A 27,796-nucleotide genomic window follows, 5' to 3' on the forward strand; every position below is an offset into this window, starting at 1 on the left:
CACACAGACACCTCCCCAGCCAACTGCTGCACACAGCCACAGTGAAGGGACAACGGCGGCCTCTCTCCTTCATCCGCCAGCACACTGTTACAGCTCGGATGTCTCTTTGCTGGATGGGCTGTCGCTTTGCTGAATGGGCTGTCTCTTTGCTGGAGCAGATGTTTCTTTGCTGAATGGGATGTCTCTTTGCAGGACGGGCTGTCTCTTTGCAGGACGGGATATCTCTTTGCTGGATGGGCTGCCTCTTTGCTGGGTGAGCTGTCTCTTTAGTGGATGGGCTGTCTATTTGCTGGATGGGCTGTCTCTTTGCTGAATGGGCTGTCTCTTTGCTGAATGGGCTGTCTCTTTGCTGGACGGGCTGTCTCTTTGCTGGATGGGCTGTCTCTTGCTGGATGGGTTGTCTCTTTGCTGAACAGGCTGTCTCTTTGCTGGACAGGATGTCTCTTTGCGGGACGGGATGTCTCTTTGTGGGATGGGATGTTTCTTTGATGAACGGGCTGTCTCTTTGCTGAACTAGGATGTCTCTTTGTTGGATGGGCTGTCTCTTTGCGAAACTGGTTGTCTGTTTGCTGGGCAGGATGTCTCTTTGTTGGATGGGCTGTCTCTTTGCTGGACGGGCTGTCTCTTTACTGGATGGGCTGCCTTCTTACTGGTTAAGCGGTCTCTTTGTTGAATGGGCTCTCTCTTTACTGGTTGAGCTGTCTCTTTGCTGGAATGGCTGTCTCTGTGCTGGATGAGCTGTGTCTTTCCTGGGCAGGTTAACTCTTTGCTAAAAGGTCTTTCTCTTTTCTGGATGAGCTTTCTCTTTGCTGGATGAGCTGTCTCATTGCTAGATGATCTGTCTCATTGCTGGATGATCTGTCCCCTTGCTGGATGATCTGTCTCCTTGCTGGTTGGGATGTCTCTTTGCTGTATGGGGATATGTGTTTGCTGGATTGGGCTGTCACTTTGCTATATGGGGATGTCTCTTTGTTGGATTGGGTTGTCTCTTTGCTGGATTGGGCCTCTTTGAATATATAGGGGGCACTGTGATTAGATCTCTAGGGGCACTGTAATGTAAAGAGACACTATGATATAAAAAGGGACTGTGCTGTAAAAGGGCACTGTAATCAATAGAGTGCCCCTTTACAGTGCAGCCTTTTTTATACCACAGTGCTCCTATACATTACAGTGCAGAGGACCGACTCCATGTTTTCATGAATATTCCATCACCAACTGCCCTGTGAACGTCCTTGCACCAACACCTCCCCCCCCCCACCCCCTGGAAAAATTGGCTGCTGGCTGCTCAGTCTAAAATGCCTGAGCTTATTTTTTGTCCCAGTCCAGGCCTGAGCACTGATGTCAGACAAGAAGGCCTGGCTCGCAGTCTCCGATCCAATTCATCCCAAAGATGTTCTGTCGGGTTGAGATGCACGCCAGTAAAGCTCCTCCTCCTCCAACTCGCTCATCCATGTCTTTATAGACCTTGTTTTGTGCACTGGTGTGCAGTCAAGTTGGAACAGGAAGGGGCAATCCCCAAAAGCTGGGAGCATGAAATTGTTCAAAATGTCTTGGTATGCTGAAGCCTTAAGAGCTCCCTTCACTGGAACCAAGCCCAACCACTGAAAAACAACCCAACACTATAATTGCCCCTCCACCAAACTTTACACTTTGCCCAATAAAGTCAGGCAAGTACCGTTCTCCTGGCAACTGCCAGACCCAGACACATCCATCGAATTGCCAGACAGAGAAGTGTGCTTCGTCACTCCAGAGAACACTCCTCCATTGCTCTAGAGTCTAGTGGCAGCAAGCTTTACACCACTGCATCCGATTCTTTGCATTGAACTTGGTGATGTAAGGCTTGGATGCAGCTGCTTGGCCATGGAAGCCCATTCCATGAAGCTCTCTACACACTGTTGTTGTGCTAATCAGAAGGCAACATGAAGTTTGCAGGTCTTTAGCTTTGTGGCTGAGTTGCTGTTGTTCCCAATTACTTCCACTTTGTTATAATACTACAACAGTTGACCGTGGAACATTTAGTAGCAAAGAAATTTCACTATGGACTTATTGCACAGGTGACAACCTATCACCATACCATGCTTGAATTCACAGAGTTCCTGAGAGCGATCCATTCTTTCACAAATGCTTGTAGAATCAGTCTGCATGCCTAAGTGCTTGATTTTATACGCCTGTGGACATGGAGGTGATGGAACACCTGAATCTAATGATTTGGAGGAGTGTCCCAATACTTTTGACAATATAGTGTATATTTTTGCATGTTTCTGTAATTTGTAGAAAATGTTACTGTAATCTTTTGGCATGGTTTCAAGAAAACAAAAACCCACTAAGTAAATGCCATGCTTTTATACTGTATAATAAATCAGTATAATTCCATAACTCTCATAAAAGACTGCAATATACCCTTTGAATGAGCAATTGTTAACATATAACATATAAAGAAATGTTCATTTCAATATTACTGACAGCAAGGGCACAGTTTATGTATGCCTTCTTCTGTTGTCTTGACTTACCCACCTCACCAAAATATAGTGCTTCAAAAACAGTGCTTCTATGTATTGCTCCACACTTCCCATAGAGAAGTTCTTGGTTCCCTTAGCAGCCAGCCATCAGTCCTAAAGGCTGTTACATTGACACAGGCAGAGTCTAAAAAATGAAACTTCACATTAATTTTTTAGGTGTTGCAGTGGTAGGTCAGGATTATCAGTGGGGGAGAATTATGAACAAATGTTTACAGTAAATTCCTTGTTTTGGCCATTCAGGGCAAACCAACATCTTTCCCCTCTCTGTCTCTAACAGTACATATGTACTTTACATTCACTACCCTGTTGCATCATTCAGTGTTAATTGCCGAAACAATACCCAGTATTTCCAAGCACCCAATAACTACTAGATAAATAGCATACAGGTGTCTCAGATCTTTATAATGGCTCTATGTAATAACATCCAACAGAATGAAACATGTTAAAAGTGTTACTAAACCCACAACAGTAAAATCAGTCTGTACATGCAGTGAAGTATGCTTGTTATACTCACGGTGGAACCTATGGGGTTAATCCTCTGCATTGTGTAAAAAGGATGTTTGATCCTGTTTTCTCTGATCTTCCCCTTCGTCCACAGTCCCCAATCCATCTACTGATAGAACAGAGCCTTGGGGGCAAGCTGCGCATACTCAATTTGGTGGGCATTGCTAGTGAGTTTTTTTTACTTTGGGAGGATGCATGTAATCAGCACAGGCCCAATCAGCACTGTTCAGACAGAGGGTCAGGTGTACTGTGGCCTCATAGGACAATCAGGGGAGAATAAAAACTCCTCCTACAAGTTTTAACCAGTGCTCATCTGGACACTAATAGAAGTCACAAGACTGCTATATACTGCTGATGAGAAAAGGTATTTAGCAGTTTATATTTACTAAAATAATTGCATTTCCGTGTTCTGTGTACTGTGGGAGACCAGATATAGTGAATGCAGGGTCAAAGGTTTAGTAACATTTTAAATTAGTGAGAAAGAGAAAAAGGAAAACCAGGACTTTTAAGGTTATTTTCATACATGAACCATTAAATATCCACTAAGGCATTTATAAAAGTTAAAGCCTAAGTGCCAAAATTAGAAGAAAAAAAACCCCAGAAAAATCAGCACATAACCTACAGTCCAGGGGCGAACTGACAACCCATGGGGCCCCTATGTTCTTGCCCACACTCAAAACACACCCAAAAAAGCCTATAAAAAGGTACCAGGGACATTTTATGGGGCCCCCTAATGACCCCGGGCCCTCGGGCAGTGCCGGAGTGCTCAAATGGTCAGTCCGCCCCTGCTACAGTCAGTAGTAGTCCCTAGTGCTGCTGCTTCTTCTATTAGTTTAAATCCTCCTCCAACCTTGCCTCCAAAATTGCAGTCTATACACATCCAAAAACCTCTTTGCTATATTGAAAAATTAAAAGAACTTAATGATGTTAAGATGGTTTAAATCCACCAAGTGTAACATAGGTGACCTTAGCCCAGTGGCCTCATAGCAGGCCTCCCAGCTGTGGTGCAGATATTCTAATGGGGGCTGGCATCTTTTTATTTTCAAAACCATGAAGCTAGGTTAGCCCTCTCACACCCTCAGACAGCACCTTAAATGTGTTGACATGGTGCACAGTATAGACACACTGATTACATAAGGCTACAAAAGCAGTGTAGCCACATCCAATAGATACATATAACCCTCTCTTCCATTTGCATATGCCCATCCAAAGGATGGATGAGAGAACATCAAACAAGCCCAGAGAGGGAGGTCAAGCAGAGGATAGAGGGAGAATGCCAAGTGGTGCCTCTTAGGTTATAAAGAAACAATGTTCCTGCAATGTTTCCATATCAAAATTGCTCCCACAATTGAATAAATGGCTGCCTATACAGCCCTTCAATAGTCAGTTCAATATTACAGCCAACACCTACAGTTAAGGTAGAATTGTTCAGATGAAAACCATTTACAAAAGGAGGTAGATTTGTTAATGAACTAACTGACTTTTGATTAGGAGATGTAGTACAAATACCCTGAAAAACCCTATAAATGGGAGATAAAGACATTCTAAACTATTTATTAGTAAAGTCCTCAAAAAAATCTAGCATTGTAAAAGTAATTACCTCGCTATATTCATCAACATTATCAAATTAGAGGCATTTTGAGTAAATACTGGTTCTTGCTCCAAATTGATCTTAAACTAACTGAAGTTATGTGACATAATGAGGAACAAATTAGTCAAACATCGCTAAACAGGCATTTTATATAGGAATGATCGAACACCCTATTTGGTGAAGAATATATTGCCATATCAATTCTATTTATAATGGTGACATGACTACCCCAACTGGCAGACATGCAACTCTTTATTGCCACTATGACTCCACTGTCATCTTGTCTAGTGCACTGGGTTGAATTCACCTAAACCAAGAGGTTATGATGTTGAATGTATTGTGCTTCCGCTTGAAATGAAATGGGCTAAATGAAGTCACTATCATCAAGCCATTCCTTGGAAAAATGTGGGCTAAGGTTATCTACTGTAATGTTATAGGAATGTTGGTGTTGTGATATATTCTGTTATTGGTATTTTTAATAAACTAGGTGTCATCATGTTTATGTACTGTATATAGCTTATTTGATCCAATGATTGATGTTTATTTTATGAATTGTCACTTTGTGGATTATTATAAAGAGTATGGTGCAGCGCTACTCTACATTTTTCCGTGACTTATAACAAAAAAACAAATATAATAATACAAAACAGTATTAAAACCCAATATATTACATACCAAATATATCTTAATGGTGACTAATCATTATCCTCAGTGCATACAGTGGATAAATATGCCACTCACTCACCAATCATGAAGTGAACTGATCCACTAGGAGATCCATAATGAGATGGAAAAGTGAATAAATGTTGAAAATAAACGCCAGTGAAGGAGAAAAAAAGTCCTGATGGGACTACAATAATGTGAAAGTTATTAATAAATAAAAAATGGTGAATCCCTAAATGTGGGATCAATTATTACTCTAACAATAATGGTGAATAAATATTGAAAATAAATGCCAGTGAAAGAAAAATAATCCTGATGGGACTACAGTACAGTGAAATATCTGAATAAATATAAAAAATGGTGAATCCCTAAATGTGGGATCAATTATCACTCTGACAATACTGGTGACCACAAAGAATATAAATTTGGCAAATAAAAGTGAAAAATAGGTGAAAAACTCCGTCAATCCCTAAATATGGGATTAATTATCACACAGTAGTGACAAGTGCAGTGATTAAATGACAAAAATATGATAAAAAAATAAATATACATAATAAAAATATATCACCAGAAATGATTAACCAAAAAAACTTTTTTACAAAATTGTCGCATGAAATAAGTCCAAAGAAAAAAGAAAAAAGTTCAAAGGTGCTTAAACACCAAAAAGTCTTCAGAAAGTGCAGGTGATAAAGTGAATATGCATGACAACCAATAGGAAATAATCTATAAACGGCTGAATTGCCCCCTCACTGTATGGATTAAAATGCAATTTTATACAGAATAACAGCAAACTTACAACTGAGCATGCAGACGCCAATAATGCCATGCAACAATTTCTCTAGGTATATGTTTAACAAGGTGCTGGGCTACAGTAATATGGAGATGGAGACATTGTCCTTTATTCTTCTCTCCCTCTACTGTGATACTGATGTTATGCTGCAGCATCCTCATCTGACCAGCAGAGGGAAAGCTAAAGCCAAGCAAGCCCATAGATTTCTATGCAGAGCACTGAGAAGTAGTTTGAGATGACAGCCATATATTGGCTACACTATAATGGTTACACTACAGATCCCAGTAGGCACTGTGCAATAGGAGGAGTGTGATTTATATTAAACTGCCCAGGAAAGTACTTTATCTTGGCTCAGAGGGAGATAGAGAGCAACACTGCCTGGATATTCGCTTGCCAGCTGGAGACCATGCCAGTGGAGACCTGAGCCTGAGACTGGAGTGAGGACACCTGGGCGAAGCGCAGCACTGCCCATATCACAGGACTTGCACCGCTGCCACAGGGAGACTGGAGCATTTACTCATCCTCTGTTTCCGACCGCTAATCACCAGAGGCTTTCAAAGAGAGACCAAGGCAGCCCCCTTCTAAAATGTAAGGTAACCGCAGCATCCCAGGGACTTTTGAGAGGGTTATTCACCCATTGTGGATACTGCTATCAGGGACTGAGCCAATAAAAGCAAGACACAAAGTGTACCTAATCTATACTGCAGCCATACTGCACCCTGTACTGCACTTATTTCAAACCTAGACTGCACATATACCAACAATATACCAAATTATACCAAACCTTAACTGCATCTAAACCACATCTTCCTTACACATATGCTGAGATTATACCACACCTAACTACACCTATACTGCATGTAGGTTAAGTGGGATTGTTGTTAAGTGCACCAATGCTCTTAAAGGACCCCAATGATAGCCAGCAGAAGAACATCTCCAAAGACTGCCGCTCCTGTAATAATTATTCCACAAGCCCCCTTTGTCCCCCTGCCCCTTTTGCTACCATCCTCCTTTTCTTTTGGACAGTGCATAGTCAGTCGGCCTAGGACTAGAATCGCAGCCATAAATGCACTCTGGGAGTATAGTTCCAGTACTCTGTAGATTAAACTTTGCTACTGCTCACTGCTGCATATGAGGTGTCCTTGCTATTGTTTATGCTGACATGGACACCAAATGTCACTGCATGCCTAGTCCCTAATGTCACTTTGTATGGTAAATTGTGTTATTACTATTACATTTTATGCTTGCCTTTACTAACTGGTTTCATGCCTGGTTGTTTTGATATAATCCTAATCCTGGGCACTAAGTATTACCTTCAGTGAATTCCTGTGATATTGTACACTCAACTGAGTGTGTTAGAGGGGCTGAGGTCTTTTGGAAAAGTCCAAGGCAAAGAACAGAGGAACCATCCTATAAGTGGTGCCTTCGGGGGTAGCGCTACATGTGTGCCAATGTAAAAATGATGAAAGCTGGCAGAAAATACCATAGAAATGTATGCAGTACAGTTTATCCTGCTGGTTGAAGCACAAGTTCCAGCAATCTACCTTACTAGAACAATGTTCATTTTCATGCTACTTAATTTTAGAGGTATGGATGTGGGACAGGCTTTTCCTCTTTGGCCATTCACCTTTAGAGGCGTTACCACACCTGCTGTGAAGAAATTTTTTGCCTCCTAAAGTGATTGCAGGTTAGATGGATCTGCTGGTTCTGATGGCTGGATTAGTGTTAGAATTTCCAATAGCAGCACATCATCTAGATTGCAAACATAACATAAGTGCCATTAATGGGGCCCTAGGTTGTTTTGTAAGGCCAGGCTATACCTATTTGCATCTGCAAGAAGCTCGTAATGCCTATTATGAGAAGGAATCATTTCCAACTCCCTATGACTAGTATTTTGGGTCTATGACAGATGACAGCATACTCACTCTGCTCTTTGGAAAACAACAAAAAGTTGCAGACAATCTGGAGCTTTGTTGTGTAAAGACCTCTTCCTCACTGCTGCCAAGGAGTCAGAAACTCATGGCAGCTAGGACTGCAGGCCTAGGCCATCTTTCAAATTATAACCTGTGAATAATTGTCTAACTATTGATCACTGATGCGACTTGCACTCTTCTAAGTGATCTAAGTTATTTCATTTAAATGTGTGGGATTATTTGTGGACTAATAATTTATGTTAGATTCTAATTTGATATAATCTAGAACAATAAGGTCCAGGGCAATTGTGGATTTTCCCCTCAAGACTGCCTGCAGCCTTCTTAGCAAATTTAGAATAAATATAAATCATTTTACTATGGTATGGGTGTTTTTTTTTCTTTCTGCTAGTGACATTACCTCATACTCGATTGCCTCAGGGAAGGAGATATCTGAGGGCCTCCTTATTTTAGAAAGGGGCTTTGCAATTTCAATAAGCCCCCTCCTCTTCTCACGATGTCTCTTAAAATTTTTGAAAAAAGAATTAGTAACAAATTTTTTGCATAATGTCACCAGTGTCCCTGATCATCACCACATCAGTCATATGGTGATGCTGCACTGCTCTGGGAACATTATGTAAACATAAAAAGTAAAATTAAAAAAAAGGAATTGCATATCATTATTTTCCAAAAAAAAGTAAAAAAAAAACAACTTAAAAAAACTCACCATGCATCTCATAAAATACCATGGACTGTCTACTTTCCAAGAAGGGGTCATTTAGGTAGGTATTTGTACTGTCCTTGCATTTTCTGGCCTCAAGAAATGAGGCCATCAGGATTGATCAATTTTCAAATACAGTGCTCAGCATAAATGAGTACACCCCAACAGATCTGTTAGAAAACGTTTACTTTCCCTTTACAATCAACATTTTCTATGGGACACTATACTACAAAATACTCCCACAAATGCGGGCTATTGATTGCAAACAAGATTTGTTAATTTGCACACAAACAAATTCATTCAAGACCATGTGGCAAAATTGAATACACCTCAATGAAAGTTTAGGAGCAAAGCTAAATTTTAGACAACAAAATCCTAATTAACACTAATTCAACTGCAGGTGAGTCTAATTATTCATTAAGCAGGTGTCCAGCAGACAGTTGATTATAAAAGGGTGTTACTTAAAGAAAACCCCATCCCATTTCATGCTGTCAGCAATGGTACCACATGAAAGAGAAATGGCCTGAGAAAGAAAATAATTTCTTTACACAAGAAAGGTGAAGGCTACAAGAAGATCAGCAAAGCTTTACTTATCAGTCAGAATACTGTAGCAAAAGTGATGCAAAAATTAAACTGCAACATCTCACAGAGACATCCAGGCCGTCCATGGAAGTTAACACTTCGACAGGAACGTCTTCTGATGAGAAGGGTTGAAGAAAATGCAAGTTCACTGCAGTTCGCTAAAGTAGAAAGCCAAACTGAGATGATTGTTTCCCGTGACACAATACTGCGTACACTGCAGAGGAATGGCATGCATCGGTGTCGTCTATGAAGGAAACCTCTCCTAAAGCCCATGCATAAAAAAGCCCACCCAGAATTTCTTAGGGCCCATGCTGAAAAAGAAGACTACTGGGACTCTGTACTCTGGAGTGATGAGAGCAAGATAAATATTTTTGGAATGGATGGCTTCAAAACTGTATGGTGTCACAAAGGTAGAAGTACAGAGAAAAATGCATGGTGGTGGCAGTGCTGCTGGTGTCAGGTAGCTGCATTTCATTGATTGTATCATAAACTCACAGATGTACTGCTCTGTATTGAAAGAAGATGCTACCATCACTTATTGCCCTTGGTCGTCATGCACTTTTCCAACATAATAATGATCCAAAACACACATCTAAGGCCACCGTTTCATTTCTGAAGAAGAACAGGATGAAAGCGATTCAGTGGCCAAAAATGTCTTCCGATCTGAACCCAATCGAACACCTATGGGGAATTCTAATGAGACAAGTTGAGCATCACTCTCCATCCAGCATCCAGGCTCTAAAAGAGGTCATTCTTGAAGAATGGAAAAAGACAGATGTTGCAATATGTCACCAACTTGTTCATGCCATGCCTAGAAGACTTGGTGCTGTCCTTACAAAACATGGAGGTCATACAAAATACTAGATGTAGTAGTTCTTGTTGTGGGGTGTATTAATTTTTGCATCAGCTAATTTGAGTAAAACCTGAAGATTTTGTCATCTAAGTTCTATTATTAACATTAATTTCATGTAATGGGCTAAACAAATGTTCTCTAAAACTGTTTCTCAAACGTTTTGAAACTGTTCTTGTATTCATTGAGATATTGATTAAAATCTTACTTTTCAAAAGGGGTGCACTCATTTATGCTGAGCCCTGCATATATACCATAGTTTGTAGACTCTATAACTTTCACACAGACTAAATATACATCTATTTTTTTTTCACCAAGGAAATGTAGAAGAATATGTGTTGGCCTAAATTTATTAATACATATTCTTTATTTGGAAAGTTTATAATAGAAACTAAGAAATTTTTTTTTATTTTCTGTATTTTGTTAATTCTTGGCAAATAAAATAAATAAAAACCCACTAGTGATTAAATACCACCAAAAGAAAACTCTATCTGTTTAAAAAATTATGATATAAAAATGTAATTTGGGTACAGTGTTGTGTGAATGAGTACATGTCATTCAAGTTGTGACAGCACTGAAAATATAAAAATGGCCTGGGCAGGAAGGAGGGGAACAGTCTGGTCATTCTGGTCTTGAAGTGCTTAAATAAATATTTTATAATAGCTGGTTATCTGTTTAAGGCTCCATTCACACTTGCGCAACTTCAAGACAATGCAATTTTCATTGTGACATTGAAGTGCGACTTGATGCAATTTTGATGTGACTTTGGATGAGTTCGACTTTGGCTTTCACCAAGGATAATTGTGCTATACTATGGAGGGTTTACATTGAAGTCTATGGCCCTCAAGTTGCATGAAAGTCAGACCAAAGAAGTGCAGGAACTACTTTCGAATCGCTGTGACTTGAAGTAGCACAGATATGAATGGTAGTCATTGGGAAACATGGGGTGCAACTTGTAATGTGACTTTGGAACCCAAAGTCGCATGACAAGTCACACAAGTGTGATTGGAGCCTTAGTGCTTTTACTTGCTTAAGAACATACCAAGGTCTCCCTGCATTGTAATGTTTAGGAAGGGGCTGTGAGGCAATGTTTAACATAATTACCCCCATCTGTACTGTGCTGGCAGCTTTTTTGAGCTAGTCTAGGTTCACACAGATGCAGTACGGAATTTGCAGCAAAATCGGTCCGCAAAAACGCAGTGCGATGTGCAGAATCAGATCGCAGACGTGTGAATACCCATGCGATCCAATTCTAGTGCAGACCCAAAAAAGGGTCCTGCACTTTTTTGGTGTGGATGCAGTGTGATTTGAGCCATGTACGGCTCAAATTGCACCGCACAGAATTCCCATGCGTTTTGCACAGGAATGCAGTGCGGTTCCTGTGCGAATCACAAGAGATATACCGCACCGCATTAGTGTGAACCTAGCCTTACACAATTAGAAGTTGGCCTTCTGCATTGTGTGTTAACAAGGGATCATTCAGTGAGTCCTGGATGCTTTATGTCCTACTGAGGTCAAACACAGGAGGGAGATTTCCTAAAACTGGAGCGCTCAGAATCTGGTACAGCTGTGCATGGTAGCCAATCAGCTTCTAATTTCAGCTTGTTCAATTAAGCTTTGACAATAAAACCTGAAATCTGATTGGTCTCTATGCACAGATGCACCAGACTTTGCATTCTCCAATTTTAGTAAATCCCCCCACCCCCCACACACACAGTCTTCTCTTGGTAAATGCTGAGTTTTCTATGTGAGCATGAACCCTCATTTATTTTCTAAAGGCATTTTCACATTGACGCATGGGAAGTGTACCAATGGTTTTTGCACTTTGCCATTGACTTCTTTTAGATTGGGTGTGTTTTCTGATAGTGCACCAAAAGACCTACATGCAAGAATTTTAGCGTGCTTTCAGAAAACGTACCAAAACTGCCTGTTCTAATGGAAGTCTATGGCGAAGCACAGGTAACCTGCATGAATTCTGCAGGTACACTGCGACAGACTATGGGAAAACCTCACCACATCAGTGTGAAAGCGCCCTTACACTACACCTATAAATTTACTTCTTGGTTCAACAGGAATATGGGCACCTGTAATAAATTCAGAATACATGAAAACATATTGTCATTGCCCTAATAAAATGAAATTGCCGTTTCTAATATTGTGTTTCTTATTTACAATTAGTTTTTGCATAAATGCACAAAACAAGACTTTTTTGTATTACAAGTTACTATGAAATGACCAGTGATTTGGTATCGTAGCTAATATGAGATTTTTTTTGTTCTAATTTTAAAGATCATTTTCTTTTTCCTGATGGAAAGAAGAGTCGTAATTGCAGGAGTGTATAAAGGATTGCCCCCTCCTATCATATAACAACACAGCATGCTTCTCTTCCACCACATTTGTGATTATGGAAAGTATTAATTGATAAAATGGGCCTCTACTGCAATTAATAAGCTAGCATTTGCTGCTCTAATTAGCTTCTCCAGAGGAGCCTGATTATATGTTCTTTTCAGATAAAATTGGGTGGTGCAAGGTAAAAATATCCACACTTCATAAATCACATACTGTACATTTAATTTAGTGTAGTATTGCAATGATGCGTTTTGTGAAAGGTTTTATTTATTTATTACAGGTACTTATATAGTGCCATCAGTTTTATGCAGTGTTTTACATGTATATATTGTACATTTGCATCAGTCCCTAACCCTCAAGGAGTGTACAATTCAAGGTTCCTAACTCACATTCATACATACTAAGGCCAATTTAGACAGGAAGGAGACCCATGCAGTCACAGAGAGAACATGCAAACTCCAGGCAGGTGGTGTTATGGATGGGATTTGAGCCAACAACCCTAGTATTGCCAGGTGGAAGTGCTAACCATTTAGCCACTGTGCTGCCCCATTACATAGCAATTAGAAATATCTATTCCAGCTAACTGTATTATTATCCATTAAAACACAATACATTGCTACTCTACTATCAAGCTTCTTGACACATTTTACATTTTGTTAAATATTTGTTTAAAAAAATGTAAGCTTCATGGGACAGTTTTTTTTTTCACTGGGCCAAAATTCAGTCACTTCCCTATCCTTCTGTGCATGTGTTATAAAAACTCATTTACTGAATGTATTGCCATCCCGGAGTGACAGTCATTTTGTAGCAAACTCTGATCTTTTTTCCTTAGGTGATGCTGGAATGTATGCATGTACCTTTGTATAGTGTGCCAAGCTGTCAGTGTGATATTACCTACCACTCACCATCCAGCCGCAACACTTTACAAAGAGGCCAGACCGTTCAGAAAAAACAATGGCGTCTAACAGATCTTTCATGCTGTCATTGTAGTAATGATCCAATGCAACAGCTCATGCCTGCTGTGGAGAAAAACAGACTGCAGCATTGTACAAAACTTTGCTCGTGTCCAAAGCTTTGAGACCTCCTGTGATTTTAAAATCCAGATTGTTTTTGTTACATTTTGTGTTGGGTAATGTTTAGGTGGCAATTGTAAGGGCCCATTTAGATGTCAGCTCTGTGCTAATGAACATGTGTTAATGAATGCATGGTAACGTGTTATCCCGTATTAATGTTCATGGTGTTACGTGACACAATGCAGCAAAAATCAAATGTACTATTTTTTTTCCAACGCAACACATCACAACAAATAGTCATGCATTTCATGCTTTGTGGTGTACTGCATTGCAGGTGCTTTGGATTAAGGAATGACCCTAGGTTCGCACCTATGCATCTTCCGAAGCATTTTGCAGAAACGCAGTACAGTCCATTTAAAATGATTTCCTATGGGACACATTCAGATCTCCGCGTTTTCACAAGGTGCGTTTTTAGGAAAGGGTCAGGGACTTTTTTTAATGCAAAACATTGCTTTTTTGGTTCTACAGACTTCAATGGAAATGCTGCAGAAAAGCATGTAGCTATGTTTTCACATTGGGCCAGCCAGCTTTTTTATCTTAATAAATGGATTAATTTATCCATTAATTTATACATTTAAAAACAGCATTTTGTATTTACTCAGGTTATCTTTGTGCAATATTAAAATTTGTTCTAAAACATTTAAGTGTGACATATATGAAAAAAAAAAGTCAGGAAGGGGTCAAATACTTTTTCACAGAACTGTATCTACAAACTATACACAAAAACAAGGTTTGTAAACTCTAGCAGTCAATTATAAGATTGCTTGTACATACGGTAGATGAGATTATTTATACATACAAAACTGTATAAAGACAACAGCTTAGGGCAAAGGGCTGCTTTTAAGAGAGTCTTTGCAGCCTTTAAAACTTTTCTTATACTTCTTCTGCATGAAAGGGAGAATCTAACTGGTTTGCTTCAGATGTATTGGATACATTTATAATTCACAAAAGAGTGATCTACAGCAACCCAAATGAACCAATCAGAACTTAACTTTAAAGCAGGAACTTTATTGGTTGGGTGTCTATAAGTTACTGCTATTTTCTAACATTAGAATAAGTCACAATGGTGGGCCAGTTTATGTATCTAGATTTTATGGGAAAATAAACTAACAACGAATGCAGCATTAATCTACTCTCTAAACTAATAAGAATAATATGAATGTGTAAGAACCACAAAGTATCACCTGTTTGCATCTTTTTTTTTCAGGTTCTCTGAGGACCAACCAATATTATTGAGTTATCTTAATTATCACAACATGGAGTAAAGTATATTGTTCCACTTTGATATCTTTATTTGAATGAAATAGATTTCCTTTTGTTCAATGCAATACCCATGATGACTAGGGAATGGCAAGAAGCCAGAATGAAACAGCTCCTAATTTTCATTGTAGGCCAATGGCTAATTACAACAGACTGCAGGTGTGAGGAGAGAAGCTCAAAGTAATCAATAGCAGTAATTAATCTGCTAGACTAGAGCTAAAGAGCTAACAGCTGGACATCAAAAATGGACACATGCAAGAAGACCAGCTATAATTACCTCTTTAAATATTGGATCTCCATAGAAACTGTTAGGTAATCATACATAGAGCTAACGCCATAGATCTGAAAGAGAATACTGTATATGATGCAAAGCCCTATACATCTCAGATAACCCATATGATCAACAGGAAACCGTAGTGGAAGTTAGATCTATTAATTGTCTGCACAACCAGAAGTGCAGAGAATCATGTGTTAAAGTGTTATTAACCCCACAACAGTAAAATCAGTCTGTAGATGCAGTAAAGCATGCTTGTTATACTCACTGTGGAACCTAAGGGGTTAATCCTTTGCATTGTATAAAAAGGCTGTTTTTATCCTTTCTTCTCTGTTCCTCCCCTTTTTCAAGCGACCACCACTTATCTCCAGACTGAACCGTAGGCATGCGCAAGCTCAGTATGGTGTGTATTGCTAGAGAGGGGGGGTTTCTTGGGAGATTGCATGTGATCAGCACTGGGCCAATCAGCACTGTCCAGACAGAGGTGAGGGGATTTCCATCCTCCTAGAGCAAAAAGAAAACTTCTCCTACAAGCTTTAGCTAGTGCTGGGCTGGACACTGATAGAAGCCACAAGACTGCTCTAACTGCTGAGGAGAAAAGGTATTTAGCAGTTTATATTTACTTAACCAGTTCCCGCCCGGCCAATAGCACAAAGGTGGCCGGGTGAGCAGCTCGTCCCTCCGAGTGGACGCCATATGGCGTCCTTTCAGTCATGCGCAGTGCGTCCGCCTGCAGGGCCACTCTGCGGCGTGATCTGTACCTCGGACACGGCCGATGACAGATCTGTGTAACGGTCCCGTTTCCAGTACCATGTGACCTGCTGTGACCAATCACAGCAGGTCACATGACAGTTGTATACAATGGATGGCTTCCTTTTATGCCATCCATTGTATACTAGTGTGTCTAGCTGTGAATGATCACAGCGATTACATGCACAAGCTGGGCCAATCACAGCCCAGCTGTGTCATGTGATTAGCCGTGGCCAAATCACAGCTAAGCACAAAAAGAAACCCTGAATGAATCGATGTCATTCAGGTCAATGCTTGCTTATAGCAAAGTAATTCTTTGACCGCGCAATTATCATTTGAATTAGTGCAGCGCTGTATAGCAAAAAAAGGCATAAATTGCAGTATCTATACCATAGTTTGTAGACGCTATAACTTTCACACAAAGCAATCAATATACACTTATTGGGATTTTTTTTACCAAAAACGTAAAAAAAAATGTAGCAGAATACATTTTGGCTTAAATTTATGACTAACTTTGAGTTTACGATATATTTTTTATAGCTGAAAGTAGAAAATATTGTTTTTTTTCAAAATTTTCGTGTTTTTTTTGTTTATAGCGCAAAAAATAAAAAGCACACAGGTGATAAAATACCACTAAAAGAAAGCTCTATTTTTGTGAAAAAAGGACGTAAATTTCGTTTGGGTACAGCATTGCATGACCGCGCAATTATCATTTGAATTAGTGCAGCGCCAAACAGCAAAAAAAGGCCTGGTCATTAAGGGGGGTAAATCCTCAGGAGCTCAAGTGGTTAAAAAATTAAAACTAATAAAAAAATTTAAACATTTTTTTTTTAAATTATATTTTTTTTTTTTCGTACTGTCACCAGTCAGTGTCCCTGATCACCGCCATGCCAGTTATATGATGACGCTGTATTGCACTGGTGACAGTATGTAAAAAAAAATAGCGAAAATAAATTTTTCATTTTTACATTTTTCGAAAAATTATGACAAAAATGTACAACTTAAAAAACTCGCTGTGCCTCTTATGAAATACGTTGGACTGTCTACTTTGCAAAAAGGGGTCGATTGGCTGTCAGTACTTCAGGATTGATCAATATTCAGATCTATACCATAGTTTGTGAACTCTATAACCTTCCTACAAACTAAATAATAGATCCTAATTTGGGTTATTTTCACTAAAGACATGTAGTAGAACACATCTTGGCCTAAATTTGTGAAGAACAATTATTTATTTACAAACTTTTATAAAGAAACAAAGAAAAATGTGTTTCTTTTTCAAAATTTTCAGTTTTTTTTTTAATTTAGCAAAAAATAAAAACCCCAGCAGTGATTAAATACCACCAAAAGAAATCTCTAGTTGTGTGAAGAAAATGATAAAATTTTAGTTGGGTACAATGTTGTATGACCGCGCAATTGTCATTCAAAGTGTGAGAGCGCTGAAACCTGAAAAATGGCCTGGGCAGGAAGAGGGTAAAAGTGCCCTGTATGGAAGCAGTTAAATAATTGCATTCCATGTTCTGTGTACTATGGCAGACCAGATATAGTGGATGCAAGGGCCTGGGTTTAGTAATACTTTAAGCCTGGGTTCACACTTGTGCGGCTCTGTATATCGCATGTGATTCGCACAGGAACCTCACCGCATTCCTGTGCAAATCACATGCGATTTGTGTGCGGTGCAATCGGAGCCATACATTATGTATGGCTCAAATCGCACTGCACCCACACCAAAAAGGTGCAGGACCCTTTTTTGGGTCCGCACTAGAATCAGATCGCATGGGTATTCACACCTATGTGATCCGATTCTGTACATTGCACTGCGTTTTGCGAACTGATTTCGGGGTGTTGTTAACATACACACCCGCATCGGTTCGCATGACTGGGGTGCGAATCTGATGCGGTGCAGAATTCACACAGAAAATACTGCAAATTCCGCAACCAGGAAGCGTCCTGCTCTGGCAATAAGAAGACCGGAGCAGGACCCAGGCGTTTGTTGGTCCCCTGCTCAAGGAGAGAACAGCTGTGTGAGGTCTGAGCCGAGGCCAGACCCCACAGCCCAGACCCCGCTGAGTGTCTGCAGATCGCTGTGTCTCTAGGGGCTACCCCTGCCTGCTGCCGCTGTATGCCTGGGAGCTACCCCTGCCTGCTGCCGCTGTGTGCCTGAGAAGTTACCCCTGCCTGCTGCCGCTGGGTGCCTGAGAAGTTACCCCTGCCTGCTGCCGCTGTGTGCCTGGGAGTTACCCCTGCCTGCTGCCACTGTGTGCCTGGGAGTTACCCCTGCCTGCTACCGCTGTGTGCCTGGGAGTTACCCCTGCCTGCTGCTGCTGGGTGCCTGAGAAGTTACCCCTGCCTGCTACCGCTGTGTGCCTGGGAGTTACCCCTGCCTGCTGCCGCTGTGTGCCTGGGAGTTACCCCTGCCTGCTACCACTGTGTGCCTGGGAGTTACCCCTGCCTGCTGCTGCTGGGTGCCTGAGAAGTTACCCCTGCCTGCTACCGCTGTGTGCCTGGGAGTTACCCCTGCCTGCTGCCGCTGTGTGCCTGGGAGTTACCCCTGCCTGCTGACCACTGTGTGCCTGGCAAGTTACCTCTGCCTGAAACTGTGAGTGTTCATATTTCCCCTACCTGGACTGCCCCATTGAATGCCCATATTCTCCCTGTCTGGACTGCCCCATTGAATGCTCCTATTTTCCCTGCCTGGACTGCCCCATTGAATGCCCATATTCTCCCTGTCTGGACTGCCCCATTGAATCTCTCTATTACCCTTGCCTGGCCTGCCCCATTGTTCGCCCATATTCTCCCCTGCCTGGACTACCCCATTGAACACTTGGATTAATACTTGCCCGGACTGCCCTATTGCGTGCCTGGATTATCGTAGCTACCTGGACTGCCCACTGAGTGCTCGGGCCATCGCTACCCGAATCGCCCTATCGTGTGCCGGATTATCACTGTTCAGACTTCTCCCCTCTCTTCCCCCCTTTGGGTACCCGGACACTACCTTATTACCCTGATTGAGTGTCTCTCTCATTTCAAAAAACGTTGTGTGTTTATCATCCTCCGTGTGCGTTCTGTCCTGCCTACACTTCCGTCACAGTCATTAGAGTGGAACGCAGAGGACCACTGCATTTCAAAAACTCTAAGCCGCATCTAAATGTGTAAATCTATATTTTAAAGAATACATATTAAAGATAAAATACACAAACTATTATTGGATAAGTTGCTATAGAGGCCCATGTACCTTGATTGCCAAAGGGAGCAATTACAGCAAGCTCCGGTTAGAGGTCTTCCATCTACAACCAGGAAAAGCAGAAGCCTTCTCAATATCTGATGAGAGGAGGCTCATCTAGCGACACATAAAGAGCCAACCTAGCAATATGCTGTATGTAGCAGCTATATTCAGCTTTTGTAATGCTGCAGGGGTAGGTCCCCCTTTGTGTTCCATTATGGCTAGGGTTTGCAGGGTTGGGAATCTAGCTGTCTAATTAGGAGGCTTCAGAACATTGCAGGACTGAGTGTTACAATGTAATCTGCTCTGAAATAAAGATGAATGTGCAGGTTCTGTATAATTAAATAATAAACATAATTTCTTGCAAACAATATAGTGTGACTATAGATTAAATTGTAAGGGTTAAAACAATGTATATGAACCAGTTATAATGACATTCCAGGCTGATGAACAATTTGCAGTTCTTCTGAGCTTCTGCCACTCTAATGTTGATTATTAATGCCTGAATAAAAGAATTATACCTGTTTCTTTTCATCCTGTCCCTGCGCCGCCTTAGGCTATACCTTGGGAAATTAGCTGTTCTGCATTATTAAGAAGCGTAAATTAAACTGAAAAGTGCATTCATGTGATCTCAGAGGATGGGAAAATAGAGGCCAATAAAATAAAGAAGGGGGAACCAGCAGAGACAGAAGCATATACAGAAAGACTGATATTAGCATATGCTGCTTTTTTTCAGTCTATGACATTTCAGAAAGCAAAATGTGTACATTGTCAAATATGTGAAATGTGAGTTTTGATGGTCATTGTAAGAAAATTAAACAATTTGTTTGAACTTACTAGTTAATCATTAACGAATGTAATATTTAGTTCCAAAGATGATACAAATGATTTGTACACACTAGCCCATTCTTTGAAAAGCAATTTGCAGTGGGTCATTTTTCAGAGTGTGGCTAAGCAGCTGCTGTCAGGTGTTCAAGAGACAATCCTGCTACCTCCGGATTGCTTGGGGTTTTTTCTTGTTTGTTTGTTTGCCGAGCGGCAATTTACGATGGGACTTATGAGCCACAACTGTAAGGTAAGCGTTTGATCCATGACTGCAACATTGCCCTATTGACTTCTATAGCCAGGTGCTTGGGTAGAGAGAGTAAGTTGGGATACTGTGCTACAGTTGCTCTCTGTCCCCCTGGGATCATCAGCCTGAATGGGTTAATTGCACTTCCACTCAGCAAGGAAAGCAAGCGAGTTAAGGAGCTCAAAGGACTTAAATGCTGCCATTGTACTGTGGGAGTTGAAGTCCAGGAGAAGATTCATACTGTGGGAGTCTATGAATTATTGCACTAAAATTCCCAAGGAGAGCCAGGTATAGGGGGGAGAAAATGCGTTATTTTTCAAGTGATTTCCTCTCTAGAAGTAGAGATTGGATAGGGCATGCCACTATTTGTGTGCACATTGTTTGCTACAAACATGCAGCTTGAGCCAAGAGGGACTGAGCACTGGTATGCTGTGTGCAGGGGATCAGAGGTGCCTAGGTACAGAGCCAAGAGGGAGCTGATTGCTGTGGGACTGGATCCACACTGTGTGGATACAGAAACAAACCAATGCCTGGACAGTGTGACTAATGCAGCTGCATCGCTGGGACTAGTGAGAAGGCACTACTGCCATTATCTGTTGCTGCAAGCAGAGACTCAGCACATAGGAATTGGACATTTGAATAGCTGCCTTTACCACTGCATGCAGACTTTACTAGGACTGTGCTTTTGTGCACCAAGAGTGGGCCTCAACACTAGCCAGCTGAAGAACTAGGGTAAAGGACTGTCTTCCCAGATAGCTACTCTGCAAGGATTGTTCTACATGTGCTGTCTATTAGTGATGGTCTGAACCCCCCCCCCCCCGTTCGGTTCACGGTAGAACATTTGAACCTAAAAAAAGTTCTACCGCGAACATCGAACATAATGCAAGTCTATGAGACTCGAACTTGTAAATTCAAAGGTGCCAATTTTGAAGGCTTATATGCAAGTTATTGGCCATAAAAGGGGTGTGGGGACTCGGGTACTGCCCTGAGGGACATGAATAAATGAAAAGAAAGCATTTCAAAAAGTACCGTTTTTAAAGGAGGGGCAGTCATTTATCATTGCTTAAAGTTAAAAGAAAAATTTTTAAATTTCTTTAAATATCATGCCTGGGGGTCCCCTTAAACTAACTGCAAAGTTGCATATCTGTACAATGTATAGAACGTGCTGCAGCAGGACTGACATTTTTCTTTAATTACATTTTTATTTTAAAAAAAAACAGTGTGGGGTCCCCCCCTAATCTACACCGGACCCTTTAGGTCTGATAGGAAGGTTAGGAGGGACCTCACAGGAATTTTTTTTTTAAAGTGCATGGGGTTCCTCCTAAAAGCCATACCAGACCCTTTAGGCCTTGTAGGATTTTTAAGGGGAACCTCACCTCCCAAAATTGGGGGAAAAAAGTGCATGGGGTTCTCCCTAAAAGCCTTACCAGGCCCTTTAGGCCTGGTAGGACTTTTAAGGGGAACTCCACCCAAAAAAAAGGGGGGGAAAACATGGGGTCCCTCCTAAATTTTTACCATACCATTGTTCCAAGCACAGGCCTGGCAGGGCAGGAAAGGTGGATGAGTACCCCCCTCTCTGGGCCTTACCAGGCCACATGTCCTTGGCTGACAGTGATCCCAAGCCGATGAGGACAAGAGCCTCTTCCCCACAACCCTGGCCCAGTGGTTGTGGAAGTGTGCAGGCAGGGGGGCTCAGCATCAGGGTACCCTTTTAAATAAGGGGACACCCTGATGCTGCCCCCCCACCCTTGTGAATGAGTAAGGGATATTGTTACCCCTACCTATTCACTAAAGGGTAAAAGTATGAAAAAATAAAGAGACCAGACTTTTGAAAAAAATCCTTTATTGAACAAGAACAAAAAACTGTTTTTGACAAGTCCTTTATAAAATAAAAAGCCAAAAAAAATGGTACCAGCGTTGTAATCCATCATGACGCCGACTTGCTAAAATAATGAAAACCCAACACCCGCCGACCTGACCGCACCCACCGAGTACTTGCAGCTATCTGACATTTGCGACTCAAAGGTAAACAATTGGGCTGAGCTAGCGGTGACGTCACCCCTAGCTCCAACCAACTGTATATGTCTGACATGCAACTGTAAGAACTGTCATCCACAAATTGGCGGAGCTAGTGGTGATGTCACCGCTAGTTCCGCCCAATTATTAATGTCAGTTCTGACATTTGCCGGTAAGATGTACAATTGGGCGGAGCTAGCTGACTTGGTCCCTGAGCCATGATTGGCAAAAATCACCAAGACTTTGGCCAATCATGGCTCTTCCTGTGAAGTCAGCTGTGATTGGCCAAAGCATTGCACCTGACCTGCATAAATTAATGGAAGCTCATAGTAAGGATGCATAGAAACAGATGTTTTCTGTGTGCCAGTTTACTTCATACATGTGGGGTGATGTGAGCTGCTTAAAAATGCAGCATGTATTGTCATTTTGTAAAACTTCAACAAAGCTAGAAAAAGAAATAGTGTGATGAATGTCAGCAACACCTCATACCGCCCATCACCACTCATAAAATGCTGACTGGCGCTCTCGAGTTTTACTGCACAGTCTGGCGTGAACAAGCCCTATATGATAGGGAGGGGAGAAAAGTCTCCTTTCAATCAAGTTTTATAGAGTGGGGAATGTTTTGTGTTTCTATCAGGTTTTAATTGCTGTTACTGCCCCTATGGAGTGAGATTTCCTTTCAAGACATTTAATGATGGGAGATTCAACGGGAACACATTTTTAGTGCAGTGAGGAAGGTTGAGAGCTTCTTACAATATTTTTATTGCTGTCTGTGCTTTACTGTGCCAATGCACCTGCTGCTGTGTGAGCCAATAAGGAGAGAGAGACCCAGGAGAGACCTGACTCTCATGCACATCGTTGGAGCGAGATGGGGCTCAGGGAAGTATAAGGGGGGATCAGTGTAGAACTGCTCCCAGAAGGTTTTTATACATAGAATGCATGATGGTAAAAAAACCTTCTGCATTTAGAACCACTTTTAAAAGCCCACAGCTGTCAAGCCACACTTAGCCCGGGTTCACACCAATACGGTGCTGGAAACGCTGTGAATCCTGTGCGTTTCCCGCACCGCATTGCAATCACATCACGTTCATGCGATCTGGTGCGGGTGTCAATGATAAATTAACCTCCCTAGCAGTCTGATTATGTCAATATTTCTGTGCTCAAAGCGGTACATTTTTTTGCATGGAAATATGTTGTTGTTTTTATTGTAGGCCTGTAATTCTTAGGAATAACTCACTGAAATCTGTCCGAACAAGAGTCTAGTAAACATCCCGGGTATGATAAAACTTGAAACACAAAATCATAAATTATAATATAATAAATAATCATAAAAAATAATAATAATAAAAAATGTAATTCAATAATATAATCAAACCAAAAACACTGAAATTTGAAATACAGCACCAAGTTCGCATATCACTGAGCTTAGTCGCAAAATCGTTTTCAGTGTCTGATGAGGAATTTCCCCACAAATCATTATCGCTCAATTCTGCAAGTGGTTCTAATTTACTATCACTGTTCTCTAGCTGGTCTAAAACCACTTTTGACCTAAAGGGACGCTTTTTGGACGCCATGGACGTTTCTCAGTTCCCAGGCAGAAAGAACAGTAAAAATGCAGGCAGGGCACAGGACAAAGCACTCGGGCCAAAATGTATGTGAAATGGTTTGATACCGTAATGTTATACTATGTGATTTTAGTGTATTTAGTGAATGTCACTTTTTAACATTTTTGAATTTATCGCTTGTTCCGTCCCCCGTATGTCCCGACGTCGCAGGGAACAGAACCCGGAAGACGGATGCCGGCATCGGCCAGAGGAGATGGCCGGGGACGCTACAGGAAGGAAATCGCGGGAATGCAGGACAAGGTAAATGCAAGAGGGATCCCAGAGCAACGCTGCAGGGTATTCCCGAGTGTAGCTCGGGGTTACCGCTTGTGGTGCTGAAACTTAATCCTAAACTACACTCGGGAATACCTCCAGGGAGGTTAATGACACCCCGAAACAGATTCCAAAACCCGATGCAAATGCCACAAATCGGATCGTATAGGTGTTTTCACGATTCAGGTGCAGATTTAAAAAAGGGTCCTACACCTTTTTGGTGCAGATGCGATGCAATTTGAGCCATACCGCACAGACATTTGCATGTAATTCGCACAGGAATGTGGTGCGATTCCTGTGCAAATTACCTGTGGTGTCCTGCAACACATAGAGGTTGATTTTTGTAAAACTGCATGGTGCAAAATCTGGTGCAACTCTGCAGAGAAACCAATCAACTTCCAGGTTTTATTGTCAAAGCTTAATTGAACAAGCTGAAGTTAGAAGCTGATTGCCTCCCATGCACAGCTGCACCAAATTATGAGTGCTTTAGCAAATCTCCCCTCACTTTTGCCCAAAAATGTTGTAGTTTTGCCATTTAGCCTGGCTTTACAAAACCCAGGCTGAATGACAAAGCTACAACATTTCTGGGCAAAAGTTGGAACTTTCACCCAAGCCCCCCTTACATTGCCCATCAACATCAATAGACATTAGGAAAGTGTAGGAGGCAGAAGAGGCAGGTAAGCTTTGGCACTATAAATATGTATCAGAGCTTTGCCTATAGTTAGAGATGAGCGAATCGAACTAGGCGAACCGGAATTCGAGTCGAATTTCAGGAAATATTCGATTCGTGTCGAAACCGAAATTTTGCCTACTTCGGGTGCGCGAATCGAACATTTCCCGATCAGCCGGCAAAAGTGTCCCTGCAGTGAGCTCCGCTATTTCTGACAGTTCTCTGACAGAAGGAACACATGTTTAGCGGTTGAAACATTGTATCTATTAGTTTACATTTAGGATACAGATGTTTCAACCACTGTACATGTGAAGAAGTTGTGAGAGAACTGTCAGAAATAGAGGAACTCTGCACATACACTTTTTGCCGGCTTGGAATTATTCTTCTTTTCATCCTACTTCTTCTTCTTCTTCATCCTCAGAAGAAGAGGATGAGGATGAGGATGAAGAAGAAGAAGAAGAAGAAGAAGAAGAAGAAGAAGAAGTAGGATGAAAAGAAGAATAATTCCAAGCCGGCAAAAAGTGTATGTGCAGAGTTCCTCTATTTCTGACAGTTCTCTCACAGCTTCTTCACATGTACAGCGGTTGAAACATCTGTATCCTAAATGGAAACTAATAGATACAATTTGTATCTATTAGTTTCCATTTAGGATACAGATATTTCAACCGCTGTACATGTGAAGAAGCTGTGAGAGAACTGTCAGAAATAGAGGAACTCTGCACATACACTTTTTGCCGGCTTGGAATTATTCTTCTTTTCATTCTTCTTCTTCTTCCTCATCCTCATCCTCATCCTCATCCTCTTCTTCTGAGGATGAGGATGAAGAAGAAGAAGAAGAAGAAGTAGGATGAAAAGAAGAATAATTCCAAGCCGGCAAAAAGTGTATGTGCAGAGTTCCTCTATTCTGCAGATACACTTAGAGGAGCTCTGCAGATACACTTAGAGGAGCTCTGCACATACACTTTTTGCCGGCTTGGAATTAATCTTATTTTCATCCTACTTCTTCTTCTTCTTCTTCTTCTTCTTCATCCTCATCCTCAGAAGAAGAAGAGGATGAGGATGAGGATGAAGAAGAAGAAGAAGAAGTAGGATGAAAATAAGAATAATTCCAAACCGGAAAAAAGTGTATGTGCAGAGCTCCTCTAAGTGTATCTGCAGAGCTCCTCTAAGTGTATCTGCAGAATAGAGGAACTCTGCACATACACTTTTTGCCGGAAACCGCTGTATGGAGTGAATGTCCCAGAACTGTCAGAAATAGACTATTTATGACAGTTCTGGGACATTCACTGCATACAGCTGTTTTAACCGCTGTATGGAGGGAATGTCATGGAACTGTCAGAAATAGACTATTAATGACAGTTCTGGGACTGTCCTTCAATGCAGCGGTTGAAACATTGTATGTATTTGTTTCCATAAATGGATCCATTTATGGAAACAAATACATACAATGTTTCAACCGCTGCATGGAAGGACAGTCCCAGAACTGTCATTAATAGTCTATTTCTGACAGTTCCATGACATTCCCTCCATACAGCGGTTAAAACAGCTGTATGGAGTGAATGTCCCAGATCTATCAGAAATAGACTATTTATGACAGTTCTGGGACATTCACTGCATACAGCTGTTTTAACCGCTGTATGGAGGGAATGTCATGGAACTGTCAGAAATAGACTATTAATGACAGTTCTGGGACTGTCCTTCCATGCAGCGGTTGAAACATTGTATGTATTTGTTTCCATAAATGGATCCATTTATGGAAACAAATACATACAATGTTTCAACCGCTGCATGGAAGGACAGTCCCAGAACTGTCATTAATAGTCTATTTCTGACAGTTCCATGACATTCCCTCCATACAGCGGTTAAAACAGCTGTATGGAGTGAATGTCCCAGATCTATCAGAAATAGACTATTTATGACAGTTCTGGGACATTCACTGCATACAGCTGTTTTAACCGCTGTATGGAGGGAATGTCATGGAACTGTCAGAAATAGACTATTAATGACAGTTCTGGGACTGTCCTTCCATGCAGCGGTTGAAACATTGTATGTATTTGTTTCCATAAATGGATCCATTTATGGAAACAAATACATACAATGTTTCAACCGCTGTATGGAAGGACAGTCCCACAACTGTCATTAATAGTCTATTTCTGACAGTTCCATGACATTCCCTCCATACAGCGGTTAAAACAGCTGTATGGAGTGAATGTCCCAGATCTATCAGAAATAGACTATTTATGACAGTTCTGGGACATTCACTGCATACAGCTGTTTTAACCGCTGTATGGAGGGAATGTCATGGAACTGTCAGAAATAGACTATTAATGACAGTTCTGGGACTGTCCTTCAATGCAGCGGTTGAAACATTGTATGTATTTGTTTCCATAAATGGATCCATTTATGGAAACAAATACATACAATGTTTCAACCGCTGCATGGAAGGACAGTCCCAGAACTGTCATTAATAGTCTATTTCTGACAGTTCCATGACATTCCCTCCATACAGCGGTTAAAACAGCTGTATGCAGTGAATGTCCCAGATCTATCAGAAATAGACTATTTATGACAGTTCTGGGACATTCACTGCATACAGCTGTTTTAACCGCTGTATGGAGGGAATGTCATGGAACTGTCAGAAATAGACTATTAATGACAGTTCTGGGACTGTCCTTCCATGCAGCGGTTGAAACATTGTATGTATTTGTTTCCATAAATGGATCCATTTATGGAAACAAATACATACAATGTTTCAACCGCTGCATGGAAGGACAGTCCCAGAACTGTCATTAATAGTCTATTTCTGACAGTTCCATGACATTCCCTCCATACAGCGGTTAAAACAGCTGTATGGAGTGAATGTCCCAGATCTATCAGAAATAGACTATTTATGACAGTTCTGGGACATTCACTGCATACAGCTGTTTTAACCGCTGTATGGAGGGAATGTCATGGAACTGTCAGAAATAGACTATTAATGACAGTTCTGGGACTGTCCTTCCATGCAGCGGTTGAAACATTGTATGTATTTGTTTCCATAAATGGATCCATTTATGGAAACAAATACATACAATGTTTCAACCGCTGCATGGAAGGACAGTCCCA

The 27,796-nt window shown here is 41.1% G+C and overlaps 1 long non-coding RNA gene across 2 annotated transcripts in view; it reads right to left on the reverse strand.

Moving 5' to 3' along the window:
- Positions 1–27,796, reverse strand: part of LOC149458406 (uncharacterized) — a 135,212-nt gene that overhangs the window by 89,377 nt on the left and 18,039 nt on the right. The window contains exon 1 of one of the 2 annotated variants that reach the window (XR_016313428.1): positions 2,515–2,617. The exons of the other annotated variant lie outside the window; for it this stretch is intronic. This is a non-coding gene — a long non-coding RNA (uncharacterized LOC149458406). Of the gene's footprint in view, positions 1–2,514; positions 2,618–27,796 lie in introns of those variants that run through there. 2 annotated transcript variants of the gene reach the window in all.

The sequence above is a fragment of the Staurois parvus genome, unplaced genomic scaffold (assembly GCF_062004578.1).
Source record: "Staurois parvus isolate SC_StPar_1 unplaced genomic scaffold, SC_StPar_1.0 ptg000287l, whole genome shotgun sequence".
Taxonomy (NCBI): Eukaryota; Metazoa; Chordata; class Amphibia; order Anura; family Ranidae; genus Staurois; species Staurois parvus.